Source organism: Tupaia chinensis, unplaced genomic scaffold (genome assembly GCF_000334495.1).
Source record: "Tupaia chinensis unplaced genomic scaffold, TupChi_1.0 Scaffold000119_2, whole genome shotgun sequence".
Classification (NCBI taxonomy): Eukaryota; Metazoa; Chordata; class Mammalia; order Scandentia; family Tupaiidae; genus Tupaia; species Tupaia belangeri.
Window position 1 is genome coordinate 3,489,420 of NW_006159586.1, and position 12,401 is coordinate 3,501,820.

General features: G+C 44.0%; 2 pseudogenes; both read right to left on the reverse strand.

Annotated features, from left to right (window-relative positions):
- Positions 1–67: 67 nt before the first annotated feature.
- Positions 68–724, reverse strand: LOC102470515 (60S ribosomal protein L17 pseudogene; annotated as a pseudogene).
- A 7,417-nt stretch (positions 725–8,141) lies between these two features.
- LOC106734462 (ribosome biogenesis protein NSA2 homolog) overlaps positions 8,142–12,401 on the reverse strand; it is a 15,172-nt pseudogene continuing 10,912 nt past the window's right edge.

The window sequence follows — 12,401 nt, forward strand, 5'->3', positions numbered from 1 at the left end:
TTTTCTTTTCTTTTTCTTTCTTGCTTTTTTTTTTTTAACTTTTATCTACATTTATTTTATGCTGACTTTATTCCCTTGCCATAAGTTTTTGTTTCTTCAGTTTCTTCTGGGATATCTTTTTCTTCTGTGCAACTTCCTCTTCCGGTTTAGGAACAATTTGCTCCTTTTCAGTGAGGATCATCTCAATGTGGCAGGGGGAGCTCATGTATGGGTTAATCCGTCCATGAGTTCTGTAAGTACGACAGCGCATCTTTGGTGCCTTATTCACCTGAATGTGCTCAATGACCAGAGAATCTACATCTAACCCCTTACGTTCAGCTTTACTCTCTGCATTTTTAAGCATGTGCAGCAAAAATTCAGCACTCTTTTTGGGTCACCTATCTTGTGTCCAGCCCCACTGTTTAGCCTGGGCACATCTACCAACTCCACCATTGTAAGGACGGAATGGCACACACTGCTTCTGTAAAGTGACATCCTTCAGATACTTGGTCGCTTTTCAAATATGCATACCCTTGATGGCCTGGGCAGTTTCACGAGTGTTCTTAAAGTGAACGCGAAGATTGGAACCTCTTGACTTGCATGACTTTGTGGGGTACTCTGGGTCAAGTGAATAGCGAACCATTTTCAAAGATCACCTCAGGCCGCTAAGGAGAAGAGGAAGAGCAGTGGCTCCTGGGAGAATTCATGAGAATTCGACCTCTCGCGAGATCTCCAGTCTCCTCTACGAGAGCTGAAAGAGGGCGGAGAGTGGAGGAACAAGGGAGTGTGGAATATGTTTTAAGAACATTTGAAACGAATTGCTGTCTTAGAGACTGTCTCAAAATTCCCCACTCTTTGTGTATTCAGAAATACATTTTGGGTTTTGAGTATTATTTAAAAACAGGCTTGTAGTTCTATGACAGGATCATATGTTTTTAAGATATAAAAGAGACATTTATTTGTCAACTTTGTTAAGTTTAATTGCCTGATCATGTACCCCCTGAAAGTAGTTTGTAAACTGGCAATCCAGAAGATGGAAGGATGTGGTGTTAATTATGGAAATCAGAAAATTCTCAGGATGGGAATGTCAATCAATGTGTTAATTGAAGGGTCCGATGCAATAGCCTCCTGGTTCCTCACTTCTACCTCTAGATCTTCGTTGGGTAAGAAAACCCTTAGGCATTTTCTTCCTTTTCTTCTTCATCCAGGTCATCTCTGGTCATTCCTTCACGGCAATGGTGGTCTTAGAACTAAGCTTTAGGACTTTTGTTTCATGGAGTCATCGCTCCAAGTGCGTGGACTCTAGACACTGGGCTAGACTCGCTTAGTTCCTAGACCTCAGTTCCAGAGACCTCAATCCCGAATCCCTTATCTCTGCTCCACCCCAATCCTGAATTCTGGGCTCCTAGGCCTTTCCTCAATAATTCTCATCCCCCCAGGGCTTCAATTGCTGGCTGAGAACTCACAGGTTAAGTACCCACCTCTCTTTTAGGCTAAACCCAGATAGTGAACTACTCCCTGGACATCTTTCCTGAGGCAAGTATTTGAAGCCTAAGTTGACCTTCAGGTTCTCCTTTCTGCTGCATGGTAATGATAATGACAGGCAATGCTTATATAAGCTTACTAAATTCCGGCCACTATTTTCAGTGGCTTACATGCAGTTTTTCAAATAATCCTTAGGACAACTGTTGAAAGAGATACTGTTCCCAGGGGCCAGCCAGTGTCATGAGGATTAAGGCTCTAGATCCCACATGGCCAAATCTGTGATTTAAGTTCAGACCTGGCAGCTTCAAAAATAGAGTGCACGTGTGTGTGTGTGTGTGTGTGTGTGTGTGTGTGTGTGTTCCCCAAATCCCGAGAGAATGGAGAAGGGTTTGCAGCGTGGCGACTCCCCACCAGAGATGATTTCTCACTTTCCCCTTCTCTGTCTCTGGTGATTGCATGCATCTGTAGCAAACTGAAAAAAAGAAAAGAGAGAGAGAGAGAGATTTTTTCCATTTTGTGAATAATGAAGTTGAGGCACAGAGAATTTAAGGAATTCTCTTCCAAGGTTCCACACCAGGAAGTGACAGATCAAGAAGATCAAGAAGCAAAAACAGGGGACCCGCAGATGGTGTAGTGATTAATTCTCTGGATTCCCCTTGAAGTCAACCAAGATTCAAGTCCTGGACCCAGTAGCTTAAAACTTCATGCCCAAAATCCCAAGAGGAAAATGGAGAAGGGATTGCACACCCCACCCCCCCGGGGGTGTGTGTGGTGGTGGATGATTTCTCACTTTCTGTCTCTCTGGGCTCACACGTGCCCTATAGCAAAAATCTGTAAGGCAGACGTTTGTGACCACGCTTGTCATTACTAGCTAGTCCTGACTCTCCCCCTGCCTCAGTTTGTGGCTTCCCTGACTCCTAGCTTTGCCTACTGGAAAGCTGGGAGATGCATCTCCCTCGTCTTTGGACATACGATTATTTAACAAGATTGGGGTTATTGCTAGAGTCTTTTAAGTACTCTTCTTTGATTTTTTTCTATACTTTAAGGTATCCTCCATATTTCTGACAATCATTTTGCCAAATAGTTGCCAAAATGATTATGTCATTTTTTGGGGTTCCATTTCCCTCCTCTGTGGCTCCTGTTGCAATATTTGGAGATGGCTTAAGGAGCCTTCACTGATCTGGCCTTCACCTCCTTCACCTCTTAGCTCTTCACTCTCTCTATGCACTCACTCCAACCGTATTCTTTCTCACTTTAGGGAAGAGCAAGCCGATGGTTAAAAGGTAGACAAGGCACCACATTTGATCCTATGTCAGCTAGCATGAGATTAGTCTAGAAGAAGTTCAAGCATTGTTGGAGTACTTCCTTTTGAGCAAACGGTTCATCTTTGGAGCCTCAGTGATTTTTCCTTTAAAACTTGAATGAGTAGGGCCAGAGGGAGAGTAGCGGTTATGGTGTTGTACTCCCACACAGCCAACTGTGGTTCTAGTCCTGGACTCGGTGACTTGAAACTCACACTGAGCATGTGTGTGTGCACATGTGTGTGTGCAGTGGAAGAGAAGGGATTGTGATGTGGCTGTCCCACGTGGCGGGTAATCTCTCACTTTGGATTTCTCACTTTCTCTGTCTCCAGCAAGTACACACACCCTATAGCAAAAATTTCTCTTAAATACAAAAATTACACCAGGCATGTGTGCATGTGTGCCCAAAATTCTAGGAAGAGAATGGAAGAGAAGGTATTGCGGAATCGCCATCTCCCCTGGGGGTGATTTCTCACTTTCCCTCTCACTGTCTCTCTCTTTGTCTTTCTCTGGCAAGTGCATGCAACCTATGGCAAAAACCTTTTAAAAAAATGAACTCTTTAGGTTGTATTTGATGTATATACTTATTTTAATCTTTTTCATTCTTTAATTTTATTTATTGCTTGCAATATTTATTATAGTAATTAATAAGTTAACTTTTTTCTTTGTTTCTTCCATGAGAGGGAGAGAGACAGGGGGACAGAGAAAGAGGGACAGGCATTCTTGACAGGGTCTTCATGCTGTGATCCACTCTCTGCCTAAACCAGCCAGTATCAGGTGCCCTTGTATTGTACAGGGAGACCTCCACACATGAAGCCAGGACCTTCCTGCATGGCCTCAGCACCAGGGAGCATTGCGTTACCTGCTGCTACTCCACAGCTGGCCAAATAGGATTAATCTTTAGCAATTGATTGATTTGTTCATTCATCGATTCGATGAATATTTATTAAACATTTAGCAAACAAGAGTACTGTAGAAAGCTCATGGAAGAATGTGATTAAAGTATGGGTTTATCTTAGTGCAAAACATTTTGAAATCCACACATACTTTTCTAATGGTATACATTTCCATTAACTTTTAAAAAGTTTATTTAGGGACCAGCAGGTGGCATGGTGATCAAAAGCACTGGACTCCCACATAGCCAACCATAGTTCAAGTCCCAGACCTGGTGGCTTCCTTTCTCACTTTCTCTATTTCTGTCTCTCTCTGGTGAATTGAAAGTAAGTAAATAACATTTATTTCTTCCCTAATATTGAGACAAAGAGAGACAGAGAGCACCCCCAACAGGGTCCCAACATCATGATCTACACCCACTTTCAGTCAGTTCTGGACCATGGGCATTGTGTGCCAGACATATTTAGGGAGGGCTCCAGTTGCAAACTAAGAACTTTCTTGTACTGATGCAGAGTGCTGGGTGATCAGACCCAACACCTTTGCTGGTTCTTGTCCTATGTGCATGATGAATTTGAGAAGCAGACACAGAGAGGAGAGTAAAGTGGAGTTTATTAGGGAAGGAGAAAAAGCTTCCAATGCAATGGAAGGGGTCTAAATGGGTTGACAAAGAAAGGCTAGAGACAAGGAGTTTTTATCCAGCAGCCTGAGTAACTGGCTAGCTTCCTGATAAAGAAGTGGGCTTTAGAAAATGGTTACACGGTAGTCTGAGTGCTTTATTACCCTATTCCTGGTGGGGGTCAGCAGATATTGTGTCTTGTACATGGTTACTGAATACAAACTGTTGCCCCCTTAGCTACAGTTACTTGGTGTCTCAAGGCAGCCAGCTTTTGGCTGTGCAACTTAGCCACTGTGACTCCATCTTGGGTCTTTACTCTGTCTATGTGCTCAAGATCCCTGTATCCTGCTTTATTAGTAGGGAGCCATAAATTCTTTGGAGACATGTAAAAGGGGTATATGTTATACATTGACCAAACCATAGAGTAAAGATGCAGAGACTGCATTACAAAGAAAAACATAGTGACTTCCTTTTGGAGCCATTATCCTATCTACCTGTAAGCGGGGGTCTAACTCCTAGATCCTGTTAGTAGGGCATGTGTGCTTGCCAGAGATAGGGAAAATGAGAAATCACCCCTCAGGGAGGATGGCCACACACAATTCTTTCCCCTCTATTCTCTTCAGGATTTTGGGCACACACATACACATGCCCAACATGATTTTCAAGCCACCAGGTCTGGGACTTGAACCCTGGTCAGCCATGTGGGAGTCCAGCGTCTTAACTACCACACCACCTACTGGCTCCAAGAAACCTGTTCTTGAAGTATCCTATTTGCCAAGAGATTTTATATTTACCCTGTGGTCAGTGATGGACTTTGGAAAGGATTTACACTCCTGGGGATGGGGAGTATGAATTCATGGCAACTTGGTCAGATTTACTTTTGAAAGAATGGATCATTTTGCCCAGAGGTGTTAGAATGACTCAGGGACAAAACCAGAGCAAAAAATAGTGGTGGTTTGGGATAGGATTTAGATCCATTACTTTGGCAAAGCAAATGGAGTGTGGTGGATGAATTGAAGAGATTTTAGCAAACGTAACAGGAGTTTGTGATTTAATGCTGGAAATGTTCATAGCTCTCCCCCTTTCCTGCGGCTCTCCTCCCTTGTTGTGCTGCCAGAGGCCCCTCGTTGAATTTGTAGCACGATCTTCTCCTGCCTCTCTTAGTGGAAATGAAGGAAAACTAACTAGCTTTAGGGATGACACCTCCCAGAGACGCTTAATGTTGGATTGAAAGGAAAAGCATGAACTGATACGGGGGGAACTTTGTTCATAAGCAGTTAGGGAAGTGCTTTTGAGAGTAGCAGGTTTTGGAGATGGGCCCATAGAGGCCCTTTCCTGACCTCAGATGCATCACTGTTGAGGGCACAATGCAGACATTTGAGTAATGGCAGGGGACCCTAAGTCCTCTTAGAGGTCATCATTGGAGAACAAAGAAGTAGGCAGTGACCACATCGGTAGGGCTTCCTAGGGTATTTAGACTTTGACAAGCCTGTGGGAAATTAGTTTACTTTGTTTTATTTTTATAAAATTTAGGTCAGCAGGTGGTGTGGCAATTCAGATGACTGGACTCCCCATAGCAGACTGTGGTTTGAGTCCAAGACCCTGCAGTTTGAAAAACACACCAGGTGAATATGCATGTAAAATAAAATAAAATAAAATAAAATAAAATAAAATAAATAATAATGAAAGGAAAAAATATTTTTAAAAAAAGAATATGCATGTATGCCCAAAATACTGAAAAGAAAAATGGAGAAGGAATTATGGCATGCTCATCCCACCTAGAGGATGATTTCTCGATTTCCCTCTTTCTCTGTCTCTCTACAGTGAGCACACACACCCTAAAAAAAAAAAAAACCAAAAAAACTGAAATGAAAGAAAGAAAGAAAGAAAGAAAGAAAGAAAAAGAAATTTGCGAGAAGATGCATGTACTTGCTGGGGGAGAGAGAGAGAGAAATAAAGCAAAAGAGAAATAAAGATGGAGAGAGAGAGCAAGCAAGCAAGCACTCCCCCCACCACTGACGTGGTCACACCACAATCCCTTCTCCATTTCTTCTTTTGAAATTTTGGGCACACGTATGCACTTGGTGTGTTTTTCAGGCCTCTGGGTCTGAGACTGAACTGCAATCAGTCATGTGGATCCAGCTCATGTAACTACCAGGCTATCCCTAGGCAGGCCCAGGAATGTATTTTAATATCATGGAAAACCATCATGAGATAGGAGTCAGATTCTACTTACAGGTAGACAGGGAAAGGGCTCCAAAAGGAAGTCACCGTGTTTTTCCTCTATGGTCTGTTTAATGTATAATATATACCCCTTTTACATGTCTCTAAGGAATGAATGACTTTTGGTTAATAGGGCAGGAGATAGCGATTTGAGCACACAGACATGGTAAGGCCAACATGGAGTCACAGTGGCTAAGTTTTCAGAGCCAAAAGCTGGCTGCATTGGGACTCATGTAACTGTAGCTAAGGACAACAGTTCTATTTAGGAACTATATTTTCTTTTTTTTGGAGAGGTTTTTGCTATAGGGTGTGTACGCTCACCAGACAGAGAGAGACAGAGAGACAGAAAGCGAGAAATCACCCCCCGGGGGGGATGGTCACGCCGCAATCCCTTCTCCTCCATTCTCCTCTCGGGATCTTGGGCACGCACGCACACGTGCCCGGTGTGAGTTTTAAGCCACTGGGTCCGGGACATGAACTGCGGTCGACTACGTGGGAGTCCAGCAACATAGCCATTATGCTAACTGCTGGTTCCCTAGGAACTATATTTTAACAAGAAATACAGATTGCTATGATTAGGGTAATAAGTCACTCAGACTACCATGTAACTCTTTTCTAAAGCCCATTTCCTTATCAGAAAGCCAGTCCATTGCTCAGACTGCTAGATATAAACTCCTTGCCTCCAGCCCCTCTCTGGCAACTCATTGAGGAACCCCTCCCTACTTGGGAACTCTGTTTTTCCTCTTCTCTCTCTCTCTCTCTTTTTAAAGAATTTTTAATGTAATTTTATTCATTGTTGTTATTCTCTAATTTGATGAGAGAGAGAGAGAGAAAGCAAGAAAGCAAGCCACCAAGTCCAGGACTTGGACTGTGGTCAGCCAAGTGGGAGTTTAGCACCCTAATCACCATGCCACCTGCTAACCTGCTCTCTCCCTCTCCCAATAAACTCTGCTTTGCTATCTCCTCTCTGTATCTGTCTCTAATTCTTTTTTTCTTTTTCTTTTCTTCTGGAGAGGTTTTTTGCTATGGGGTGTATGCACTCTCCAGACAGACAGAGAGAGACAGAGAGACAGAAAGTGAGGAATCACCCCCCAGGGGGGATGGCCACGCCTCAATCCCTTCTCCTCCATTCTCCTCTTGGGATCTTGGGCACACACACACACACACGTCCGGAGTGAGTTTAAGCCACCGGATCTGGGACTCGAACCGCAGTCAACTACATGGGAGTCCAGCAACATAGCCATTACGCTAACTGCTGGTCCCTCTCTAATTCTTCATAAGCATAGGAAAAGAACCGTGTGGGTGTTAGGTCTCATCATGCAGCACTCCACCATCAATAGAATGGCTTTAGGCAGGGAAGGACATGATGAGATTTATTCTTTAGTGGTCAGACAGTGGCACGACACTAATGCAATGCTCTACAGGCTGACCTACAAGGGAAGGTTCTGGGTTCATGTCCAGAGACTTCCCTGAAGATGCTGGGTATGAGTGTGCCTATTGGCCTGGCTGACACTAGGCATCGTGAGGACTTGGTTGGGAGTGCCTGTCCCTATCTCTCTGTTTCTCTTGCTCATGGAATAAAGAAGAAAACTTAAAAGAGAAAAAAAAGAGATATATTTCAACCAGGTGAATAATTCTGACCGTTATGTGGAAAGCAGAAAGGAGGGTGGAGTGGAAGCAGCAGAAAAGGTGCAGAGGTTCTTGCAAGAGCTGATGATAGCTTGGGCCAGGCAGGTCACAATGGAGGTGCTAAGAAGGAATCAGAGTAGAGGGGTCATTTGGAGGTAGAACCAATGAAACCTGCTGATGGATTGGATGTGGGAACCCAGGGAGAGACAGTAGTCAGGACGGCACCTGGATTTGTGGCTTGAGCACCAAGTGGTATAACATGCTGAGCCCAGAGGAGGAGCAAGGAGTGTCAGAGAAGCATTCTGTTTGGTCCATTAAAAGTTGTTTTTGTTTTTGTTTGTCTGTTTGTTTTTCAGACTGCCAGAGGGTATGTGAATGCCAGAGAGAGAGGGAGAGGGAGAAAGTACCCCTCAATGGAGCGAGATCACACTGCAGGCCCTTCTCCATCTTGCTATCCTGTCAGGATTTGGGGCATGCACACACACGTGCCTGGCATATTTTTCAAACTGCCAATCTGGGACTTGAATCACACAGTTGGTTATGTGGGGTCCAGTCGCCTTAAACACCATGCCACTGGCCCTTGATCTGTCTGGAAGCTTGATAAGATTCAGTTCTATTTTGTTTTTTTGGCAAAAATGTTTTCATAGGTGATACTGTATATTTCCCATTGGATAGTGTCTGAATATACTTAATGCCATCTGTTTGTCTCATTTTATTCTTTAAATTTTTATTTAAAAAAAATTTTTTTTTTGTTTTTGCTGTACGGTACATGTGCTCACTGGAGAGGCAGAGAGAGGGAGAGAGGAGAGAGAGAGATCATCCCCTGTGGGGATGGCCATGCTACAGTTCCTTGTCCTCCATTCTCCTTTCATGACTCTGGGCATGCATACACATGTACCCAGTGTGTTTTTCAAGCTGCCAGGTCCGGGACTCAGATTACACTGTGGGCCATGTGGGCTCTAGCCTCTTTAACCACCACACCACCTGGCTGACCCTATCTGTTTTATGCACACACACACACACACACACACATAAAATTCATGATAGGGCACATGACATGGGTGCATGTGAGAGAGAAGGAACGAGCACCCTTCATGGGTCACGTGACAATCCACTTCCTCCAGTTCTCCAGCCTGTTGGATCTTGGGCACTCACGCTTGTGGCTGGTCTACTTCAGGCTGACAGGACCGGGGATTTGAACTGTAGTGCTATATTGGATTCTTTTTCTCTCGATTAGCACAATACTGCTGTGCCACAGAGCCAGTCCCATCAGAATGGATTTTTTCCCCCATTTATTTATTTATTTTTACATTTTTCCACATTTACTTTACATATCCAAAAATTTTTGCTCGTACTCCATAGTTCTTGACAGTTAATAAGCAACTTTCAAAATTTCAGAATACTGAATTTTAAAGATAATGTTTAAAATATTTCTTCTAATTTTGTATAATTTTGTTTGTGACCCTATAATAACAGGGACAGTATGGTTTTAAATATTTTTGAGAAAATATTTATATGTTGGCTACTTAAATTGTTGAAAAGCAAATGCCCAGCACACTAGACACACATAAACCTTCTCAGTTCAGCCCTGCCCAAGTATTTTGTGACATACCATCTGCTAGCAAAGATCAGTCTCTTTTTCTTCCTTCAAAGTCTTTCTCAAGATAAATCTCTGGTTTTGGTTGCTCTTTTGCAATCTCTACTGATTACAATGCTGGGCTGGAAAAGTCCAGGTTATTTTATGTTAGAAGTTTTTTCCTTTATCTTCTCTAATCCTCTCTGTCAGGCAGAACTATTTATAGTGCCAGGCCAACTTTCTAAGAGATTCTGTTGGCTTCCTTGAGATCCACGTTTGTTCCACAGCTTTCTGATTAATCTTCAGGCATAACATTCCCTGTCCAATAATGAGTATTTCCAATTCCTTTTTTTTTTTTTTTTGAGAGTTTTTTTTTTTTTTTTTTGCTATAGGGCACGTGCGCTCGCCAGACAGACAGAGAGAGACAGAGAGACAGAAAGTGAGAAATCACCCCCCAGGGGGATGGCCACACCGCAATCCCTTCTCCTCCATTCTCCTCTCGGGATCTTGGGCATGCACGCACACGCGCCCAGCATGAGTTTAAGCTACCGGGTCCAGGACGCGAACCGCAGTCGACTACATGGGAGTCCAGTGACATAGCCATTACGCTAACTGCTGGTCCCTGTCAAAGATTTTTTAAAAAGTTTTTTTGTAGTGTTTAATCACATCTGAATTCTGCTGCAAAGTTATAGATATTTGGGGTGTAGTTTTAAAATCAGTTAACAGCATACCTTAGTGGAAGACTTTGTTTCAAGATATAGAAACACTTTTCAAGTTATAATAATGTGGACTGGTCCCATAGCCTAGTGGTCAAAGGAGCCAGATCCACCACGGTGTTGACCATTGTTTGAATGCCAGCCCTGGAGGCTTGAGAAACACACTGGGCACGTGTGTGTGTGTTTATGTGTACATCTAAAATCACAACAAAATGGAGAAATGGAGGAGAAGGGGTTGTGATGTGAACATACCCCATTGGGGGGTGCTTTTTCCTTCTCTCTCTCTCTGATGAATGCAAGTCTTTTCTGGCAAAACAAAACAAAACAAAACAAAAACAAAAACAAAGTAAGTCCTTCCTTCCTGCAGAGTGTTTGGGAAGCACATTTCAGGGTCCACCCCAGTAGGTATCGTGGTCTCATTTTACAGATAGGAAAACTGAGGTTCAGGAGGGACAGAGCCACCAGGTGAGCCTCGATCGCCCTTCAAAGCCTGTGCTCCTCTCCACCAGCCTCACTGCCAGTTCCGCACATTTGTGCCTTCCAGTGCTTACAGTGACCCCCAAGCTTCCTGTGACCCTTGGCTCCTTGTTCCCGGCCTTACTCCCATGCTGCCCTGGGCCTGTCTCCTGGTCAGGTGTCTTGCATTACCCCGATTTGGTTCTGCTCTGCAGGGCCTGCTCCTCGGCCCCACACCTACGTCCACGGCTGTCTGCACTCACCAAATGGACCCAGTGCAAGCCGTGTTGAGAAGTGCTGAGGCTCAGGAGTTGGTGAGGCCAGGGTTCTGGAAGAGGACCAGAAAAGCTGTGGTAAATATTCAGGAATGAGAAAATGGGAGTTTGGCCATGGCAATGAGGTGGGAATGGACTAGCATATAGGATTTTTTTTTTAAAGAGAGATTTTTGCTATAGGGTGAGTGTGCTTGACAGAGATACAGAGAGACAGACAGAAAGTGAGAAACCACCCCCAGGTGTACGGCCCAATGTCAGTTTCAAGTCACTGGGTCCAGAACTTGAACCGTGGTGGAGTCTAACACCTTAACCACTATGCCACCTGCTGGCCCCAGCAAATGGGATTTAAACACCACTTTCTGGACACTATGTTTAGTTCTCCTTAATTGGCAAAGCTTTCCCTCTCTGCATAGATCACTAGGAGCAGCGGGAAATGACAAACAGCCATTCTCTTCCCTGACCTGACAAAGAGATGTCAAGTGGGCCCTGCAGGAGTCTGACAGTTTGTCCAAACTACTGCTTTTGGTGGAGGCTGTACATCTCCTAGGAAAGCGCTAGTCAGCCCAGCACATTCCAATCAGGGAGCCAGCATGGATTAGCCTGACAGTCTTCTCAGAAAGAAAAGTCTTTTGGAAGTTTCTGGTGAATGAATATTCAGTGTCCTGTCTTTTAGCATCATCTACTTCCCCTGGTCCTCATGTAACTCTCCGCAGAGGACTGGCTCCTGGGCCTCCAGGAGAGCCAAGGAGAGAGGCCTGAATCTCTTAGCAGAGATTTGCTTTGCTCTCCTCAGCCTGGCCCTGCCATGCCATGCTGGTGTGAGCTTGGAAATGGCCTTATTAGCTAGGAAAGGGGAATTCCTTTCACAACAATGAGGAAAATGTAACCCCTTACTGGGGAGCCTAGTTTGGGGAGAGGAGGGTTAGAGTTGCTGCCCTCTCCTCTCTCTCTCCTGGCCTGTCTGTCCCTCACCTCCGAGAGTTAGAATAGTATCTAACATTAGTTTTCGTAACTAGGCTGCCTAAGGAATCCCATTCTGTTTGTTTTACTGAGACATTTAAAAATAATTATTTATTCAATTTTATTTATTATTATCATTACTTTCCAATCCACCAGACACACACACACAGACACTGAGGAAGAGAGAGAGAGAGAGAGAGAGAGAGAGAGAGCAAGTTAGAAAGCAAGCCACTTGGACCAGCAGTTGGTGTAATGGCCATGTTGCTGGACTCCCATGTAGTTCTGGAACTG